Source organism: Manacus candei, unplaced genomic scaffold (genome assembly GCF_025592945.1).
Source record: "Manacus candei isolate 608988 ecotype Guabito, Panama unplaced genomic scaffold, ASM2559294v1 h1tg000049l, whole genome shotgun sequence".
Lineage (NCBI taxonomy): Eukaryota > Metazoa > Chordata > Aves > Passeriformes > Pipridae > Manacus > Manacus candei.
The window spans coordinates 17,766,273-17,788,831 of record NW_026138097.1 but is presented as its reverse complement, the minus strand read 5'-3'; the positions used below and the strand labels follow the sequence as shown (position 1 = coordinate 17,788,831).

Here is a 22,559-nt window from a genome sequence, read left to right as displayed (position 1 = left end):
TCTTGACAATATAGCCCTGTAGAAAATGAAAATCCAATAGAAAATCAAAATTTCAAAGGTGGCTTTTCTGCCCTCTACCCCACTGCCATCCTGAACTTCATTTGTCTTTGGGGGAAGTTGGTTTATTTCTTTCTGCCTCTCCAAAAACCAGTGTTTTCTGCACCCCATGCACCTGCCTACTCAAGCACTTCTCTGTATTTGGGCCCCTGGGGTCACCTGTAACCACAAGACGATGAGAGAAAAATGCTCCATCAACTTTGAGCTCTGTGATTGGTGTTTATCACTTCTTCAGTTTGATCTGATATTGTTCTTTTAGTGGATGCTGCTGACAACCAGAAGAGTTGCCTTTCCCCTGCTCGCTTTCACTGCAGAATGTGTCCTGTGAGGTCCATTTTATCCCTTGAGTGAGCAGGCAGGAGAGCATCTCTTTTGTGGCAAGAGTATGCCAAAACCTTTCTGATTTTTCAGGTTATTTGGGAGTGTTGGCAAGGCTGGCACTTAAGCAATAGCTGGTATGTGAGACTTCTCCATGGCAGTTTGCTTCAAAACACAAACGTTTTTCTTTCAGCGAACATCTGTGGTGGTGAAGATGAAAATTAACCTGAATAAATCAGTCTGAGTAGCACACAACATCCTTTCAAACCTTTTACCAGTCAAACACTCTATAACTGAGTTATACCTGCTTTCATGCCATATTAAATGACATGATTTCAAGTTATTCAATAATTTTCTGTGTAAATGAAAGAAGAATCAGAAGAACTTCTGGTAACATCTTACTAAGTGAGTAGAAAGTGATAAAAGCAGTGGAAAAATGCCTTCAAAAGAACAAGAAGTTGCTTATTGAATTGCTTATTGATCTGGAAGAATCAATAGCCTAACAGCTGCTGCTGTCTGAAAGTTGTATGCAGGTACTTTTAAGATACAAACAAGAGAAGATTTTGATTTGAAGTGGTGGACTGAACCCTGGAACAAACTGAGGGTACACTGGTCAATTCTTGATTTCTTCAAGTCTAAATCGGAAGCCCTTCTAGAAAACCTGAGTTAGTTAAAAGTAAACTTTTAATTTTATAATAGTATGAAATATAATGACTTATGAGATACTGGAGGTCAAATGTAGTAATCTGGAAGGATTTTTAAACATAATATCTGTGCATATATGAGCAAAATCTCTTAGGTCTTGGGCAAACCAAAGTTAAACAAAATAAGAGGAAAATCAAATCCAGGTTGAGAAGCAAAAAGATGAATTGTTATCATCCACATTTCTGCTTAAAATCTGTGAAGTTTCTTTGTTGCTTTTCCAGATCCAAGGTTGTGTGAGTAAAAATTTTTCACTGTAGTGTCTTGTACCATCCAAGTTCCTAGTTATCATTCAGGCAATTTGAAACCAGAGGTGCAGCATTAGATAAATTACATATATCAAAGAGCAGGATGAATTCTCTGCAATGACAGATATATTCTAGTTTAATATCAGTCCAAATATTGGTTAGTGGCAAGATAACTCTCCTAGCTCCCTACAAAAAACAGGGCTGATTACAGACCTCCACCCGGGGATTTTAAGCTCATCCTGGTTATCCAAATGAGGACCTCCTTCTCTGAGAGCATGAATGGGGACCATGTGAGAGGTCCTGGAGACTCACTATCACTGCTAGATGCTCCTTTGCTCTGGTTGTGTTGAGGAGAGCTGAAGGCATGCTTGTGCTTGCAAGTAGCCCCTCTTGTTACCGCAGCATCACTGTGGTGTCTATTGCACAAGGGGGCTCCTGGGGTGACAGGACTTGTATGTACAGTAGGCTTTGATCCAGCCAGCACTCCTCTCAAATCACTGCAAGGACCTGCCAAATTCAATTTATTAGGAAGGAAAGTTTTAAGCAGTGTAGAGGAAAGCACCACTGCCCCACATCAGAGAAACATAAACAGAGAATAAGCCTCAAGCTTTTTTTGGTATGGGAAGCCTGGAGATATGAAACATCACTCAGTGACAACTATGAGTTGTTCATGTGTAAGTGGGTTATTATAAGTCTGAAAGGAGACTCCTGAGGCATCAAAATAACACCAAAAGCAATCTTGGAGAAGGTAGGAGTGGTGCTGTACACTCTCATCACTTTCACAAAAAATACATCTTCAAGGAAGAGAATATATTAAAAATTGCTGAGCCTTTGGAAGGAAGCAAGGACCTCAGGAGAAATTTTACAAATGGATCTCACTTGACAAGACAAAATTGACTCTTCCACTTGACCCAAAAAGGATATCTCTACCTGGGATCTTATTCCAGCAATGTGCTTTTCATAATCAACAATATTTGCAGCATACTTTTACATTTAGGGGTGTCCCAGTTGCTGCCTGTGCGCTTATCACCATGATTCTGCTTTAATTGACTTGTGGTGTGGACTTTAATGGAATCTCAGCTGTTTTTCCCTGAAGAGAATTTTGCCTGTGGCTTTCACTCGGGACACTTGAAAGATCCTTTGAATCTGTCTTTCTGGAGCTTGGAGTCTTAATTGCTATGCTTTGAGTAGATTTACTGGAGGGTAGAGAACTCCATGTTTTAAGAGTGAAGGCATTGTTCACCTGATTAAATTAAAATGCACAAGATGTGGCAACTCAGGAGCAATTAATTTCAATAATAATATTAGCTAGTTATTTCAGAGTCAAATCTGAGTGGTGGTGTGTCAGATTGTGCACACATCAAGTGTGATGTGATGCAGATGCTCACCTTATTTTGCTGTAGCTTGGCTGACTTGCATGGACTGTCTGTGACATCTCCTCTGGTTTCTGCTTTGAAACCTCAGTTATACCTTTGCTCGGCTGTGCTGACTGTACATGCCTTTTCCTCTCATGTACTTGCCACAATCTTGCCTTTCCCATCTGAACAAGATAGAGTACTCTCATTGTAGGATAAAGTTCCTGTACCTTGCCAGCTCCAGGTTTTGACTTCCAACAATAGGACGTCCATAATTGCAAATTATAGATGAGAGAGAGATTTTGGCTGTAATGGTGAGATATGTTTAACTGAAAAACTCAGCTTAGAGTTCAGATTCATTTAAGTGGAGGCTTTTCTTCCCCATCTCTTGTCCTACCACTATCTCTCCTGTAAGCAAGAGAGTTTTTGCCGTTAGTAACTGTGGTGAAGAATCTGACTTTCTTGTTCTCAATAGGGAAAGGAGGGGTTTGTTTATCACTTCACCCCATCTACAAAGTCTGGCCCGCTAATGTTGTTGCTTATGAACTCGAGTGTGAGAATATATTTCGCAGCTCATATGAGAGTTCGCTACTTTGACTGTTGAGTTCTTGTGGCTGTTGGTGATGCAATCATGTTGGGAAGGTGAAGCTTCAGGCAGAGCAACTTTTCTTTGAACTCCTCCCGCTGCAGCTATTAAAAATAGGTCAGGGTAGAGAAAAGTAGGTCTAGCTTTCAAGAATATATTAAGCTAATTTATCATGCATTGTAGACTGATACATGTTCAAGGTGATGCCTTAAGGTCCATCTGTTTTTTTGATTTTTCTAATTTTTATAAGTTTTATAAGTAGTTATACAGCAGGAGTAGATTTAGAAGCAGCAGCATTTCATTCCTTTACCCTTAACACAGAAGCTACACACGTTCTCCAACCCTTTTACCCCATTCTATGCTCCCTATATCAATTCTACCCCTGGATTCCATTAGAACATGTTTAGTCTCACTCTAAGATAGGCCCGTTCTGTTTGGAGAATGCTTGTAATCTTGGCCTAAACCGCAGAACACGGTCAGAAACTAGGTGACCATGTACCCCTTGTACTCTGAAGAAGATGAAGATTGATGAAGAGAGGGTCTCAGAGACCCCAGCCCCAATTCCCAAGGGGCATGACTGAGGGTGATCCAGAGCAAAAAACCAAAGAGAGGATAAAACCTCGGATTGGACAAGCAGTATTATAAATTGTAACATGAGTACACAGGGACTTGCCCACGCATCTTGTAATCTTATGCCTAGGCACAAATTAAAACCCTTTCCTTATCTCACCTTCAAAATTAAATTGTCTCAGAGTTTTTTCTCTCTGAATTTTCTTTTAGGCATCAAAGGCAATAGTGATAGAGCCAGTCTCATAAACAGTAACAATCTTAGTCAAAAACAGTTGGATGTGCAAAATACAGTTTCATATAATGGGTGAGAAGGGTTAAGAGTCTGATGTTTCTCATAGCTAGTTCCTTTTTTCCTGTTCCCCTCTCCAACCCCCCAAAAAGAAGACAACACAAAAAAGCCCACAAACAAAACAACGGTCTGACTGCCAGCTTCTGCCTTTCTTTAATGAATTACTTCATACAATTATAAATTAAAAAAGAAATCCCACAATAACAAATCAAGATGAACAGGTAAGCAGAGATTTCAGAGCTAAAAGGAAGGATTACCATAGACTAAGCCTAAGTCAATGCATGAAAATGGTAAATACCGGATGACAGAGAAATGAACTGTTCGGAGCTACTGTCTGAATGATATTAAGGATATTGATTAACCAAAATGACGTATGGATAATTTCTGTGAGATGTGCATGCAAGAAGAGTTTCTTTCTTTATGTTGGGTTTTACTTTTTGCCTGTGCCAAATCGTGCTAAATGAATGAGCTCAGCTCAATTGATTTCATATATGTTTGTGGAATTTGTATCTCACATTTTCTGTATGTTTTATGTTGACTCCATCTTCATGGAACCGCAAGCCAAATTTTTTGAAGAAGCATCTAAGAAATGGGATCTAGATACTTTTGTTATGAGGCTTGTACTCATAACATAATGAGGCTTGTCATTGTACAGTAACTCAAAATGTTATTTGAGTTCTCATTTCAGATTTAGGGTGGTGCAAGAGACTCATGCTGGCTTCCATCTTGTTGTTTGCCCATGCTAATTAGAGTAAAAGAGCACAACAAAAAATTTTTGTCTTCTTGACTGGACTCAAAAACTCTCCCTTGTGGCCTTGTATGTTCTTTCCCTGTGGTGGGATCTAGGATACAGGCACAGAGGGAAGAAGGAAGCAGGCAACTAAGTGCATGATCCAGAGCTTCATACTCTGGTCCAGAGGAGGTCATGTAATTTGGGATGGCTTTAGCTGTGTTATTTTGTGGCAGCTAGGGTAGCACCACCCACAATCGCGAATGAAAAGGAGTCGTCCACGAGGCATAATTAAAAGCCAGGTGACCCTTCTTTCTTCAAGAGGAATAGAAAATAAATAAATCCTCTGCAGTTGTCATAAAAAGTAAATACAGGTTTCCCGGGAGTGGGATTGGCTCTTTGTTTCTCCTGGTGCTAGTAGGAAGTTACTCTATCATGCTTGGTGAGGTTACCCCAGAGTGACGTGAGCAGTGACAACTGCCCAGTTTGGGACCATGTCAATATATCATTGATGCTTTCATAAATCACTTTCAGAGTTGGTGTTACATTTGGATGCACTCAGGTAACTTGTGAAGCAGCCCTCTACTTGACCATGTACTTTGAACAGGTAATAAAAATATGTATTTAGTAATTTCTAGACTATCACACTATTTTCCTTTCTAAATTTACAGCAACTGGTGTAAAAAACCAACCAACCAAACAAATGAAAAACCTGTCCCAACATCCCTTCTCCCTGTATGACTAAAGAACTTACATGTTTTGGTGAGGATGTGTTTTGCTAGAAGCATTATCCAAAGGTACTTTCCAGAAATGCCGGCAACTCTTTGACGCATTATTTTAATTTGTTGTAGCCATTATGGTTGCTATGATTTTCTTGAAGCTCCCAAGGGATGACCCTGACCTGTGTTTGAGCTTGGACAGTTCAGGCATCTTTTTGGTAGGTCTGGCAGAATTAAACTTGCTGGCCCAAGGTAAAAGAGCTAATGCCTGTCTGCTCCTGCTACTAAGCTGGGGAAGTACCCTGAAGAAAATCCAGGCTGCCTGCCACTCATTCTTTAGCGTGATGAGAAATCTGGGGAAAGTAACCACTATTTCAGGAAGGCTGCTCTTTCCTCCGTCACCCCTGAGTGACGGGAGTTCTGCACATCATCTTCCTTCCGCAGCAGCAAGCTTGGCTTTCCCAGGCTCTGATGTAGGCAGCTGCTGCCTTAAACATCTTCCTTTGTTACCTGGGCTGAGACAAAAAATTCGGTAATCCTCACCATGCCACACATGTCCTGAAATGACTTGGACAGATTGTGTCACTTAGTATGATTGTACCCTGCCCCAGAAGCTTTGGTATCCCCATGGCTTCTCTCGCACCTCGCAACAGGAGCAAAGAGGAGGCTTGTGTAGTGATCATGCTGTGGAAGGAGATAAACACAGGGCTTTTATTCTTTTTTGAGATTCCTGGATTGCTCCAGAACATTGTTGCATGGGAGAGAGGGGAAGAAAACTGAGAGACAGGTTTCCTGCCAGTAGTTATTTTACATAGTCTAAGCAGAGGGAAACTAGAAGGAAGGGAAGGCAGTGCATACAATGATCTCACTGAGGCAAAAACAAAATGCAGAAGCCAGAACTTTGCTTGGACTGGCCCCTTAGCTAGCCTGTTGTAGAGTTGTCTCCAGCTGAAAAGCAGTCTGTTGCTCTTCTCCCCTTTTATTTGAGGCAAAGCAAATGGCTGAATGTTAGAAGGCATGGCAGTGGCCTTGTTTCCACTTTAGAGGTTAGAGTCCTGCCGGAGTGAGTCAAGGAACAGCACAAGTATAACTTCTTCATCTCATGTTGGCTGCAAGAGTTTGATTCTCTGGGAGGCTGTCTTCCAGGGACTTTTCAGCAAACAATAAAATTATGAAACAGCACTAGACTTAATGGTTCTTAATTGAGCAGATCTCCCCTGGAATGAGTGGGTTGTTTACTGCTTTGCAGCCCACAGAATTTGTTTTTGAACTCCCATTTTCTCAGTTTGAAGGAAAAACGGAAAGAAAAGAAAAACAAACACTCAAATTATAGAATGAATTTTGAACTGAATTCTGCTCCCTAGTGTTTTTTTTTCTTTTTTTTTATGTTTCTAGCAGATTGCAAACAAAGAAGGAAATTTTCCTCTTGTAAGGAGTTCTTACCCAGCATACCATCAGCATACCCAACTCCCCTCTTCCCCCATCTCTTCAGCATCTCTTGTATAGGAGAGGAAAGAAGTATGTGCAACTGATACATGGGGTGCTGGATACCAAGAGAGCTTGGCTGCCAGGCAAGTGTTTCCAAGCCAATTCCACCCATCATCGTCTCTGAGATGGACAGAGGATCTTGGAGATCATGATTTCCCCATGGGAGTGTGATTGGATCGTTATAGCACTTAGGTATTACGATTTGTTGAGCATAAGAAAGAAATGACAGGTGAATAGAACAGAATGGGGGGAAATAAAATTTACATTATCAAGTTGGCACTAAGTTTTATACAGAAAAGCTTTTCTTTGTGCTGAAAATACAGATAAATGTGAATCTGCCTGAAGTGGTTTGGCTTTGCCCTCATGACCATGAGAATTAAAGTTCCCTATTACCCCAAGCAATCAAGAAAGTAGGAAGCAGATAATGGAACGTTTCTGTCACCACTGAGGAGGGCTCCCATTAAATTGCTTGTAGGTCTTTGGAAAGGTCAGTCAAAGCTTAAGCAACCCCCTGTTGTTTGACAACATCAGAGCTCAAACACCACTATCCTGGAGAACTCTGCTCTTTGAAAGAGGGGGATGTTTAATTACCTTTTGAAAGCTGGCAGCAGGACAGGATGCAAGGATGTTTTCTTTCCTTTGTGTCAGTTGAACAAGTTGCTATTTTTGTACATGAGAGCAAGTAACCCACCGCACTAGAGGAGACTGTCCCTTCCTCTGGCCTGCTGTTGGGAGAAAAGCAAAGGCAAGAGGATATTAGTGAAGGTGAGCCTGCTGCAGGAAGGAAGCCTTGACACAAGAATGTTTGTGGAAGGGGAGACGGAGGCTTATGATGCCTTTCTTAATGCTGTATCAATGTGTCGATTCTGTTTGCCTTTAAATATATACTTATTTATTGGCCTTGTTTTACAGGAAGACATTGGTGCAGTTTCAGGAAATCGACTGCTGTCACTTTAATGAAATTTGCTTTCATCATCAAAGGATCTGGCAAACTGTTTGTGGGAGTTGTAATTTTTAAAATTGCAATGCGTCTGCTCCCTCCCAGGGGCAGTCTTGCACGGCATTGGCTGTTTGCACTTCAGCTACATCATTTTTTTTTCCAAGGGTTTGGATTTGTGGCATCTCAACAAGCTAAACAGAAACTGTGCCTCAGGGAGAAACATCCTCTTAAGTAACTGAAAATAAACTTGGATGACATGCCTTTTGTAATATACAAATTCAGCTGTGCACATGGTGGGAATGGAGCATTAGACATGGTACCTACCACTGTAAAGACAACACAAATGTATGCGTAACATATGCTTGTGGTAAACATGAAAGAGATGTATGAGAGGAAAAGGCCATTTAGTTCGGGTATCTCCAGCTAAACCTGGCCAAGAGGCAGAGTATCCCTCATTCTAATTTCATGTACAGTATATGAAGTAAGAACAAGCACTTACTGTGCTAGTTCTTCGTTCCATCAGCATTCACAGGGATTTGACGTTGCTTTGGTGGAAAGGCCTGGATTGTTAGTGCTCAGGGATTATGACTGAGTACAAAATCTAAAGCAGATTTGTCTCAACCAGGACATGCTGCCAGATCAGCAGGCACACCAGCTCGGTGAACAGGGAAGAGTTTGTGCCTACCAAGGGTTTAGTGGGGCAGTGTAGCCTTGTGCGGACATGATGGTCTCATCATGGTTTCATTAGGAAATGAAAGCTTGTCTAGGAACGAAAGTTGGTGCTATAGATGTCAGAGGTGCTTATCCTTGGTGGAATATATACAACACTAGAGTGGAAGAGTCACATCTAGGTTTGATGTAGCTGTGGGTTTATCTATTCATAATGAGCAAAATATGTGGTCTTCCTAAACTTTATTCTGCAGCTATGTACTGTTTTTTTCTGGGAGAGAGTTAATTTTTTTCATAGTAGCTTGCATGGTATTCTGTTTCGAATTTGTGATGAAAAGTGTTGATAACATAAGAATGTTTAAGTTATTGCTGAGCAGTGCTTGCACAGCATCAAGGCCTTTTCTGCTTTGCATACTGCCCCACCAGTGGGCATGCTGGGGGTACACAAGAAGCCAGGAGAAGACACAGCTGGTACCATTGACCACTGACCCCAACTGACCGGAGGGATATCCCAGGGCCATATGGCACCATGCCCAACAATAAAAGCTGCAGGAAACGAAGAAGGTGGGGAGGACATTTTGAGCTATGGCATTTGCTTTCTGAAGTAACTGTTATGTGTGACAGAGCCCTGCTCTCCTGGAGATGGCTGATGAGAAGCAGTGAATTAATTCCTTATTTTGCTTTAATTGTGGACGCAGCATTTGCTTAACCTAGTAAACTCTCTTTATCTCGACCGATGAGTTTTTGCACTTTTATGCTTCCGATCCTCTTCCCCATTCCACTGTGGCTGTGTGGGGCTGAGCTGCCTACTGGGTTCAAACCACAACAAGCTAGTAGACCACAATATTCACTGGCCTTTGCTAACCTTGTGGAGATCTATTTACATGGGTAGCCCAGAGCTCCTTGTGCCTTCAGTGGCCATTGGCTCTGGTACTAATGGTTAGCTTTGCTGTGGCCAGGCAAAGCAAGTGATTAAGGATTCAAGCAATATTACAAAAGGTCAGCCACTCATCAGGTGTTCATCATCCTTCACTGTACTGTACACATGCAATGACCAGTCTCAGAAGCCCCAGGCATGATAGGTCTTGGCAAGCTGGACATAGCCACACCTCAGGTTGCTCAGCTGGACTCCAAGGGTGACCTGGAAAACCCTGCCCAAACAACTGCTCATTAGGCTTGGAGGTGCTGTGAGTGTTCTTACTGAAAACTGTTCTGCTGATGGTCATTTTGGCTAGAATGAAGGATTTGGTGGTTAGGCAGTGTGTATCCCTGAACTGGAAATGTGGTATTTGTGATACTTGGATGATTAGTTTTAATGCCACATATTAGGCAGAGGGATATTGGCTAAGACAGGTAGGCAGTGCTAATTACATACTGAAAGAATGCTGCAATCCTAATAGGTGGAAACAGGCATGTGATATATCTCAAATCTGTTGTTGCTGCTCAGAGCTAGTGCAGATTTATCCTTTGTAGTACTATGCAACTTTGGCTTCACTCATCTGTGACAATGCAGTTCTTGTCATGTCCTCTGCAAACGTCACTGACAGCAAAAAGAAAAATCTCAGCATCTGACTGTATATACTGGAACCCATCTCAGGAAGTGGTGTAATTATATAACAGGAGTTGTCCTGTAGTATTTAAAACATTCTGTGTAACGCCTATTCTAGGTGTTACACACCAGCGTTCTGTAAATCCTCACCCATTTTCATCATCAGCTCAAGCCTAGCTTAACAGGAAGGTTTGCATCTTGATTGCCCTGTGAACAAGGATATAACCCTTCCATCCTTGCTGGAACTTCTTGCATTATAGTTTGTTTCTGACAAAGTGAACATGTAAGTAAAGTATTTTTTTGCTTTGCCATGCACACTAACAATTTTGTGATGACCCTGTTTGGCAACTAATTGGCTTCTTACCAAAAGTGAAAACAATAGACATCCATTTTCAGCTGGGAAAGCCACACTCAGTATATTCCCTGGGCAAGATAAAGCACTGAAGCAGCATTACACAAAGTACTCCAAACTCCCTCAATGGCTTTTCTTACCAGATCTGCTGATCAACTTGCCTTTTTTTTTCTCCCATGTCTCCTCTCTCTTAGGGCATTGACTATTGACTGAAAGTATGTTTTCCTGTAGTCTGGAATTTTCTTTTGCACTAGATGAGTATTTAAGTGAGTATTGCTTCTTGAGAAGAGACATGGAGCTGTGCATGTTACTAAAGGAGGTGTTCACAGAGTTGATGAGAAGCTGGGAAGTCCTGACATCATGAAAAAATGTTCTTTGCTAGACTGAAAATGAAACCTTAGAAGAATGTTTGACATGGCTCTAGCTATTATTGTTTCCTTGATGCATACCGTTGCTATGTTTAATATGTGGAAACCGGTGAGAATAAATCAGATTGCTAGAAAGATTACTCATACTTGAAATGCTAACTGCTCTAATTGACAGAGGAATGGTAACTTAGCTTCACATATGCCAGTGGTTAAAAGAGAACAGTGATTTGACCTTAGAACACTTCCACAGATGTATTCAAAATATACTTCTCAGACATGACTAAAGTTGGAAAAGATTTTTCAAAATCTCCATTTGTGGAATGAAAATGCATGTGCTTATTCTAATTTAGAATATTTTACAGTCTTCCATTTCACCTATTCTTTGTAAATGCAACAGTTTCTATCGAACTCAGTCCAGGCAGGATGTGTAAGTACAGAAGCAAAAAAACAAAATTAAAGTGGGTCCTGCTCCAAGTATCTTTTGCAATACCTATATGTTCTATGTGAATTTCAGTTTCCTTCCTCAGTAAAACAGTCTTGATACATAATTTTTTCCACTTTGCCCTCTCTCCTTGCTTTGTCTTTGCCAACCACAACTGCACATGAAGCAGATGCTTTCAAATGTTCAAGCTCACAAGGTTCCGAGAGTATACATAGTATACATGAGTCTCTTGGTGCTATACTAGCATCTTTCTGGGGCAGGAGGCATAGCAGCAGAGAAGGAGCTCTGTAAGGTGAACTGGCTGGATCTCACTGCTTATGGCTCCCTGGCAGGTGGGGAGAGCTTGCAGTGCCCCTACCATCCAGCTGTTTGGGATTGTTTATCTTATGCTCCTGATGTTTTGTTTAGTCAGTGATGATGCATAAGATACAACTGGTTTTGACTTCCAGGTAGACAAAGTCTATGAAGCAATCAGGAGTCCCAAACATTTGTTTCTGGCAGAATGCTAAATAAACAGTAGCAACACCTACCTATGTGGGTGGCAATTAATCACATCAGTCAACAAGATCAGCTAGCAAAGCCTTTTTCTTTTCTTTTCTTTCCTTTTGTTCCTTGTCTCCTCCCACCTGCTTGTTTCCTGGTTGTTACTTCTGCCGGCAGTAGAACTGGGTTAGGTAAACCTTGTATCACCTCTTCTCTGATGGCCTGACCATTTGATGCTCTCAGCCCAATTTAACCTATCTCAACCTATCTTTGAGCATGGATTTCTTTTCTGTCTGTATTTCTTAGAGAACTGAGCCAAAACTACTGCCTATGTGTCTGTAGACTTGTGTGCACCTGTCCATTTGAACAACCCTCCTGGAAACATTTGAACTCACTGTTTTAGCTAAATTTCATGGAGGAATAGAATTTTAAAAGATACTAAGTTCCTACAACTTTTCTAAAATAAATGTGCAGAGGAGAAAATAATTTTGTCCTACGGAAAGGTACCATCACAAACTCTCCTTTTATTAGGCACCTGTAATAAACATGGAAGAAAGACTTTCTGAGGCATGGGACTATTGGAAAACCATCCTTCAAAGCCTAGGTAAGAACCAGTGGTAACTGATTCTGAGACACAAGTCTGTAGTTTTGTTTTTCAGGGTTTTGTTATTTATTTAGCCTTTTTTTTTGTTTTAATAGAAAAGTTATAAGAAAATTTTATCAAAGACAAAAAGCATTCTTTCTCTTAAAATTGGAGGAGTATTTTTGCAGTCCTTCAGCTTTTCTTTTTTTTTGTACTAAGTGTTAGGCAAAGACTTGCTGATGTGAAATGTTAGAAATTGCAGGAACTGGTACTTGCAGAAAAATGCAGACTCCAAGCCGGTAGGTGAAGTGAGAGCAGAAAAGGTGACCCACTGAAGGAACTGGGTACGTCTTTGGCTCCTGTCAGACACCAGCTTGCCAAGAAGTTGAAAACATTGAATAACAATCATCTTTGTTTCTTGGTGGATTGTTATTATAAAATGCCTGAAAATTTTATGTGGAAGAGGTAATTAAACATTAAAAAAAAATCTCAAGATCAGGACAGTGCCCAGTTTTCCTTCTCACATATGCTGTTTCAGGTTCCTTCATTTCTTATTTCATAATGAGATCTTAGGACTGGGGTTTTTTGTCACAATATCTGTGCTGTCATTTTTCCTAGAGCTGAATTCAGCCATTACTAGAATCAAGAATTTGGCTGTGTATGATCTGGTGGGATCAAGCTTCCAGTTCAGTACAGTAACCTTTCCTCTAACTCTGAACCCACTTTCATGTTTTACACCTGTACTGGGCTGAACCTGGCTGGATGCCAGGTACTCACTACAGCCACTCTCTCATTCCCCTCTGCAACTGGACAGAGGAGAGAAAAAAACAGCGAAGGATTCATGAGCTGAGGTTAGAGCTGGGAGAGATGACCCACTGATCACCATCATGGGCAAAACAGACTTGAAGTGGGGATATTAATCGAATTTATTACAAACAGGATCAGAGGAAAAGAGTGAGAAGTAAAATTATCTTAAAAGCACCTTTTCCCCACCCCTCCTTCCTTCCAAACTCTGCCTTCTCCCCCGCATCAGTGCAGGGGGACAGGGAATGGGTGTTACAGTCAGTTGTTGTTTCTGCCCCTGCTAAGGGAGAGGAGTCCTTCCCCTTCTCTCATGGGGTCCCTCCCACAGGAGACAGCCCGTCACAGGCCTCTCCAGCATGAGTCCATCCCCCAGGCAATGGTTCTTCCCAAACTGTTGTTCCGTGGGTCACTCCTCCATGGGGTGCAGTCCTTCATTAATGAGCTGTACTGATGTGGGTCCCCCACAGGGGCCACAAGTCCTACCTGGGATAAACCTGCTCCAGCGTGGGCTTCCCTTTCCACAGGCTGCAGGTCCCCAGCAAGACCTGTCTCCATCTTGGGCCTCCCATGGGGTCACAACCTCCTTTGAATATCCACCTGCTCCAGCACGGTCTTCACCACGGGCTGCAGGGGCCTCAGCTCTGGTGCCTGGAGCACCTCCTGCCTCTCCTTCTGCACTGGCCTTGGTGTCTACCTTGTTGTTCACGTGTTCTCACTCTGCTCTTTCCTGACTTGAATTCTTCTCTATGCAACAATCTTTTGTTCTTAAATATGTTATCACAGAGGCGTTACTATCACTCCTGGTTGGCTCGGCCTTGGCCAGCGGCAGGAAGTTTGTCCTGGAGCCGGCTGGCATTGGCTCCACAGGACAGGGGAAGTTTCTAGCAGCTTCTAACAGAAGCCACCCTGTAGCCCCCCACACCCTCCCGCTACCAAAACCTAGCCACAGAAACCCACTACAACACCTAATGGACAAGCAACCTAACAGGAACAGACATTTGGAGAAAAAAAAGTAAATAGTGTAAAAATGTCCTTCTGAAGCTGTGCTCTCTTATACAAAGAATTGTTTTCTTCTAGCCTTGAATCCTGTCTCCAAAGGTTTTAAATGTGGGTGTCTAAGGAAAGAGTGTACGGAGAGGGCAAGGAACAGTGATGCTCTTCCATGATTTATGACCAGAGATTAAGACTTTGTATAATTATATAATGCTATGAAAAATTCTGGCTGTAAAGGAATATCTTTTATTTGCATACTAAAACATTAATTAATTATCCCTGCAATTCTCCTGTACTTGCCAGGAAAGAGCTGTTTTATTTCCCTAGTGGAGGTAATCAATTACCACATAACAGGCTAAGAAATACCAGAACAAGAAAAAAACACGCAGCAAATGTGCAGGTGGAAAACTTTTGCTACTATCTGTAGTAGATAACAGTTTATTTCCATGCAGACTAAAAGCTGTGAGCAGTCTTAACTTGCCTGCAATATTCATGCATCTTTTGCATAAACTTAGGCCAGTTCTGCAGTTGGCCTGATTTGTGGGTACTTAGGGAATGTAAAATCATGGTATTATGTGGTCTTTGTGTGGAGGAAGTGCAGAGCTTCACTTGGTGGTTCAAGCTTGTAAGAACTTCATGCTTAGGCTGGAAGGCTTGAGGTGCATGTTCCCATGCTGCATGCAACCAAGGGAGGATTTCACGCTAACCTTCTCTTCATACAGTTGTAATAGACAGGTCATCTTAAGGGGCTGCAGAAATTGTTTCTTAATAGCTCACAGGTTATTTTTGAAACTCAATCCATTTAATTTCTTTAATGGCATAGGCAGCAATTGACATTATGGAACATTGTGGAGTTGCAATACAGTATGCACTAGCTTTTAGTATATTAAATAGCTCATTTTAACTCTGTCTTAAAATGGAATCCTTCTGCATCTTTCATTTAATGTTCATTACATAAGAAACAACCATAAACCATGACTTTAGTCCTTGACCCAGTGGAAAGCATATTGAATACATATCTTTCTTCGTAGCAGTCCTTGGCAATAACAGGTTTAATTTAGTGAATTTAGAGTTGAAGTTTATTCCTGTATGAGTCATAACAAAGGCTTCATGTTCTCAAAGCCTTAAAAGCCTTTTCACTACAAAAAAAAAAGAATTTCCTAGATTAAAATAGTTGATCCAAAGCATAGGAACTTCTTTATCTACTGTATAGATCTTACAGTAGATCCAGTTAATGCTACAGGGAGAAATAACATAGTCAGATGAAGAGTGGTGAAGTCATAGAGAGTAAAACTAAGAAACTCCATGTTTTCATCTCTTACGTGCACTGTTAAAAGTCAGTTGTTTTTCCAATTATTTTAAAAGTTTCAGTAACTTATTGCTTCAGATAATTCCATAGACAAACATCTATGGATTGAATGGAAATGGCTTAAGCAATCAGCATGATATTTTAAACTCAATTTGCTAACCAGAGTTCAAGTTAAAACAAAAACAAAAACAAAAACAAACAAACAACAGCAAGAAAAATCAAAAAACTCCAAGAAGCCACTGTTTTAAGAATGACTTCAGTCACACAAGGGCTCAGCAGCTGCATCCATGTTAGGTAAGACACTTACTGTTTTGGAATTTGTTGTCAGCAAAATTTATAAAAACAACTACATGAAAATGCTTTAGCAGATTTTTGTCCAATAACTCTGCAGTCTTCTCCTTTCTTTGAAATGGAAGTCTACCAGATGAAATTGGCCAGGTTGTAATATCAGCCTGCCTAGTACTGAGTACTTGAGTTCTAGTTTCCTTCAAATACATTGGGCTATCATTTCCTCTTGCTCTTCACCTCTGTGTACTTTTTAAGACCATTTGTTAAGTAAAGAATTTAGAATCTCATGTTTGCAACACAGCATGTGAGGCTGCTCTACTGTTGAACTAGCTTTTTGTATACTGGGTTTTTTCTCACCAAGATTAGATGATGTTGCTTCCACTAAAAGGTTGATTCGCTTCAGTGATTGACAGGAAGGTGAACAGGAGATTTTAAAGCTTCAGAACAGAAATCCCTTTACTAAAGCAGGCATGTTCTGCTTTTTACAAAATTAGCTCCTCCAGCTCTATCAGGGATTAACATTTTTTTGCAACTCAGAAAACGATGTACAAAAAAAGAAATTCTTCATGGTTCTATTGACAGCTAGCAGTACCAAAGTAGATTATGTCATTATTAATTAGAAGAAAAATAACGCTTGCAATATGGCTTTAGTGATGTATTTTTCCTATGGTCAACTGTTGAAATATAAGATCAGAACCTAACTACTTACGTGTTAAAATGGCGAGCATTTACATCTTCTATCAGTTTAAGTACTGGCGTGATTTCTTAAACAGTTTGTTCTCTCTTAAATTCCAATAATTCATTGAATTTCCATGTCAGAGTTTTGCCCACTGATCTAGCAGCAGTATTTCTATAGAAATATAAGTATGTTTTACTTATGTCCACAATGGAAGACTAAAGGTCTGAATAACCAGTGATAAATGTGCTGCTTTGGCACTCTCCTCATTCTCACCTTGTCCTCCAGCACAACCAGCAAAAGTAATACTCCTTGTAAGATCTCCACTTCTTGCCAACATGTATGGCAGAAATTTAATGTATATCCACAGTATCTTTAGCAGAAATAATTTTTAAGTGATGAAACTCTACCAACCGCAGATCCCAGGAGTAAGGATGTTTTCATTCTATCAATCTCTTTCTTTACAGACTCACAGAGAATTCTAAAGTCCATTCTGAGACCAAAGGGATTTCAACCCTGATGAGTAAATAGAGAAGAGATTCAAAGACAAGGGGCTTCAAGATGCTGTTGATTCTGTATGAACATGAAGGTAAGCATTAGCTTGGCATTATCATTGAGTTTTTGTGTTCCCTACTTTGTCCTTTCATTTTCTAGAACAGAGAAAGATGAATATGTCCTCAAGCAGTGGCATTCTCAATAAAGCAGATCTCCTTGCCTCTTGTCGACCATTTATTTCTTTTCTGCTTAAAATGCCCACACTCTTTTCAATGCATATTTATATTTAGAAGGTAACATTTCATTATGCCTTATAAATAGCCATTTTATCTCTGAATAGATGCAAGATAATATGTATAGGAACACACTGTTTCTGTTCTTCCACTCATTTTTAGTACATAACTAAATCTGGCCATCATTTTCTTTGAAAAGGTTATTCAAAGTGTTCTTCTCAAGATATTTCAGACCTTAATTTTGAAAATACTCTGGTGGACTTGCCTTCAGAATCTTTATGGCTCCCTTCCCCATGTGAAAGTCACTCGTGGACAAGTTTTCCCTGTTTTTCCAAGTTTTCTTAATATTCCAGAAGGATGGAGCAAGTAGTGGTGGGAGTTTGCAGCTGAGGAGTAAACAAGGAATTTCTGGCACCTGATGTTTGAGAAGGAATTCTGAGGATTAATTAAACTATGAATTCTCTGATAGAAAGGTACTCTGACTAGGTTTTTCTATGGGCACAACTTCAAGCCTCAGTTTTATTATCTGCAACCATTTTGATCTAATTGCTGAGAAAATATGGGGAAGACTCCTAATGACACAAACCCAAGGAAATATATCACTAGTATAAGAACATTGAGATTTACGTTTAGTCTGAAATGCCACCCAAAGATGCTTTTCCAAAGGCTTTCTGGTTCTCTCTTGGAAGCCTTACAAGCATTTGTTTCCCCTTGGGACTTCTAGAATTTCCCTGTTTAGACTGGAGGGTCTCTGAAGCAGAGGCTGTTTTGATAAACTGTGTACAGCACCTTGCACAATGGACCTCTGATCACAACCTGCATCTCCATGTTATGGCAATGCAAATAAATATACGAACAACTGTCCTTGAACAGGAAGGAAAATAAAAATCGGATTCCCTGGAGAGTTGACGCATATATGGTAACCAGTCTCTTATCATAATAATGTTGTATTTATTGAAATCCAAGATTTAGTAGACGTTCAACTTTCTTGGCATGGCAGAAGTAACTCTCCCATTTTGTCTTAGATTCCTTGTGCAGAAGTTTTTGCTTGTTTGCTTTTTATCCTGTTTTGCCTGACACTAGGGGAGACTTTGTTTTACTAACATTTGTAGCCGTCACTTTGATCTGCAACAGGAAAGCTCAAGATTGGCTTCTTTGCCCATGGGGAAACAAATGAGATCAGAATATGCCAGTTTTAAAAACCTCAGTGGATTGGCTCTAGAAGAAATAGTTCTTGTTCCTTAGCTAATTGCGAATTACTTCTTTATTTTTTACAAAAAAACACTATGTTTTCTACACATGGTTATTCATTTGTGAAGGCTGGAGGCTGATTTCTATTTATTCCTGATACACATGAGGTTGTTTGTTCCTTGTAAATAAAAGAAATATTATAGTTTCCAAAGTCTTTCATTTACTGCAGGTTTTTGTGCTTGCTTGTTTTCTAATGTTCCTCTCTCCTAGGAAAATTGTCACTCTTGACAAGTACTTCCAAAAACATATGTCGTTATAGACCAGGGTAGTGTAATATCAGATGGGGTGTGGATAACAAAGGGTTCCCTTCGGTTAAATGAGCACTGTGCAATTGCACCAGTGATCATGACTAAGCTGAATTCAGACCGGCTTCCCTCTTCACTAACGAGGGAGGAAGGGGGATTTATCCAAGGTATTTTGGAGAATCAATGAGGGGAACACCAGAGTAGCAGACAAAGACCATGCCAAATCTGTCAGTGTCTCCTGCCACAGCGTTTGAGGATGGTGGTGACAGGGGAGAGAAGCACTGGCAACCATGTTTTGCCCTCGGTGTTCAGCCTTTGGAGCAAGGTGTACTCCATCACCTGCTCTGGGATTTTGTAATCACACAGGAGAGGCTCAAGTAAGGGTGTCTCTGTTACTTGCTGAGTCTTCTGGTGGGTAAAAAAAGTCTGGATAAAAGTCTGAATGTGCTAAACTGCCAGGCTTTTTGGTAATAGCTGCGACTGGATATTGCAGCACATCTTAAGGAAAAGGTGACCATGTAGCCCACTATAAAGGACTGACTTGTGCAAAGCAACGTGGTGGCTCAGCCATATCCCCTGCACACCCCTCTGCGCACAGTTAGACCTGCTAGGCTCTTCCCTGTTTCTCCTTGTTTGCACTAGAATGAAAGGGAAAAGTGTGCCCACATTCCTCCCCCATTACACTGTGACTGTTCAAGGGAGTCTGGAGTTTCATGTGATAGGTGCGAATGGCTGGAGAAGAATCTTCCTCATTGCCAGCTTCCCCCTTGCAGATATTTCTTCCTTGCCTCTCTGTGTGAAATGAGCAGTTTGTAGCAGTATAGAAAATTCTAGGCCCTATAAGGACTCAGCAGGTACTGGGAAGAGTTTTACAGGAATACTTATTTAAAGTTGAAAACAAGTTTTCTTTGACCTTTTTCATGCCCTGTTTGTGCTTGTTTGCCCCTGTTGTTCATGTTGGTGCAATTTCAGGCTGGGGGGTATAGGAGTGGTCATAGAATAATAATTAAGTTCGAGTATTTGCAGCAAGGCTTTTCATTACCACTGGAGAAGTGACTGATTGTAAGAGAGAACCTTAAGGCATTGTGAAAGCAAAACAAAACAGTTATGTCCAGTCAGAACAACTCCAGTTTTAAATTTAGCTTATAAAAATCCTTACAAAGTGTTCAGTCATTACTAACAAAATGATGTAATAGATAGTTTTGCTTGAATAAATATGAGAACTCTGGAGTAGGTGTCTGACAGCAATAATAACTTCTCTTTTTTATTCTGATTTCATCGTTATCGTGTTGAACATTAGCTAGCTACCAAGACAGTTTATGATTATAAAAAGAAGAACTTCTTTATCCCATCACAGGAAAAAAAGGAAGTTATCCATAATTCTCTTCACAGTCTGTGGACTATATAATGTAAATGGTTGAAGTGAAGCCCTCTAAGATGGTACCTTTTGGTCTTCTTTCTCCCAAAGCAAGTGCCAAACATTTAGATTTTCGTTGTGCTTGGAAACTTCAGAACATACCCACATAACTTACTCAGAATAAGAAATGTGTCATTTTTCTTTGGAAGAACGTTGTACTTGCTGGCAAACTTTGTCTTGAACAAACATTGTGAAATTTTGACTAGGGCAGCCATTCAAGAATACCTCACAACTTTGTTGATTAGAGGGAGATTCCTATATTTGCACAGTAGTTTCTAGATTGATACAGTTCCTTTCAAGAATGAGGGTATTTTTGAAGGTACCTTTAGAAAATCTATCTCAAAACTCTAACTGTTCTAATTCTAAAATCCAGAAAACAAATAAGTCAGCTGTTAAGGAGTATGGCTGGCAGGTACCAGCGAGTTAGATGGTAGCGTGACATTCACATGAACTTCCTGTAGATAATTCAGCCTTACAGAAAATCCTATAATTCTCTCCTCTTATCCATCTCAAATATTGCAATTATTGCAAATATGACTTGGCTATTTCATGAGGCATTAATCATCTTTATCAGATATTTGGCTTTAGAAATTATTTTGTAATGTTGTTTACTTTGTTACTCAGAGATGAGTTATTACAGAATAGTAATGTTGGCCATGGGAAAAGGCTGAAAGGAGGTAAAAGGCTTTATCCTTTGCATTAAGAAACAATTGTAGAATGATTATGTGGCTAGGTGTGCACTTTCAGAGGCAGCTATACCTACTCCTTGCTATCAAACAGTGAATAACGGTTCCATGGTTTGCTGCTAAGTTTGGTTTTCCATCCGATTCTCCTTTCTAGCAAAGTCAGCACACCTCTAACGTGTGACTTCATTGGGGAAAGCAGTGCCTACCAGGTGAACTTTCTAAAAATAAAAAAAAGTAATATGACTTATGACTTGGTCTCTTGCATCTTGTATCCTTGTTGAATCCTAATCCTGGGCTTGAACTGGGGGCAGATGCAGTACAAATCCCCATTGTTCAAATCCCAGCCGGAGTCTATGCCCTGCTTGCAACTGCAAGGTTGCTTAATTGAATTTAATGAGGTTGTCCATGTGCAACACAGTTGGTAAGTAGTTGCCAGAAGCCTCTGATGAGTTCTTCTGAAGTTCTAGTCCATAGGGCTGGCTTTCTGTAACCATGACCGGGTCTGGCTACTGTATAGCTTCTGTGTAGAGGGTATTGTAAAACATGATTTCCCAGGGGAAAAACAACCCAACTCTGCTCTTGAAGCAAGCTATTTAGCTGACATAGAAGAGCTGTCCAGACTTTTTCCCTGATATCCCGATTTACGCTTGCAGTTCAGCATGTTACATCAAGTTAATATCTCTATCAGCGTGTGGGTGGAGTGTCCTCTGATTTTTGATTTTTGCTGCAATTGAGTAGATGGGCATGTTGCAGCCCAGTTGTGTTTAACATTATTTTTTCTGTAGCATTCATGGCTGAGATGTCCAGCAGTGAATTGACTTCTAGGAGAGTGTGGTTTATTCTCCATAGCCACACAGTCCTCCAGCAGTGTATGGAAGCCGTGAACTAGACAGTGAAGCTGAACCAACCTCTTCTTCAGACTGCACTCCTTCCCCACACTTGCCCCGCTATGGATGAGTGTCTGAAAAATTAATTCCCCAACAATTCCCCCACAGATGAAAGTGGTACTAAAACACCTTAAAAATAAAAGGAATCATTGTTCTAATCCTCTGGAGATTAGTTATTAACCTGTGTGATAGGTACAGACTAGAAAACACAAGTCTTTTAAGGTTGACATGTGGTTAAACTGTGAATACAAAGTGTGGTGGTTTGGTTTTGCTTTTTTAGAAATGAATTTTATCTAATCTTATTGATATTCCAGAGTTTAAGAGTAGGCACAGAGAAGTGAGAAGCATATGATCTGTAGACATGAATATTTTGTCACCTTAAAATAGAGATGGCTGGTTTCTACAGAATTTTTTGGTTTCAGATTCAGGTGTCTTCATATAAAGAAATTCTCATTTTCTCAACTCCCTTCCCTTCTTGGTTTGTTATTAAAATAAAGTAAAATATATATAAACAGCTCAATGGAGGAAGAGCTTTTTCTCTGCTGTAACAGCTCTGTATTGTAAGAAAATGAGACCAGCCTTGATTAATGGGCTTGGGAAATTTACAGACAGGGTGAAGCAAAGGCTGATCCCTGCTGGACTTGCTTGTGTGACATGAGCTGGCCCTGCAAATCTGAGACAATCTTGCATTACTCTCCTTCTGAATGGTGGGATGGGGTCTAGGCTTGAGGGAAATTCTCCTGTCTCTCATCTCTGGGACTGCCTTTTGTTACTTGAGGTTAGGTGTGTGTCCTTCAGGATTATTCCAATCAGATGAGAACTATTGA

The 22,559-nt window shown here is 40.5% G+C and overlaps 1 long non-coding RNA gene across 1 annotated transcript in view; it reads left to right on the top strand.

Moving 5' to 3' along the window:
- The window catches only part of LOC127476511 (uncharacterized), a 106,195-nt gene extending 89,094 nt beyond the window's left edge, over positions 1 to 17,101 (top strand). Inside the window, exon 6 of the long non-coding RNA XR_007906659.1 lies at positions 16,986 to 17,101. This is a non-coding gene — a long non-coding RNA (uncharacterized LOC127476511). The remainder of the gene's footprint in view (positions 1 to 16,985) is intronic.
- The last annotated feature ends 5,458 nt before the right edge of the window (positions 17,102 to 22,559 follow it).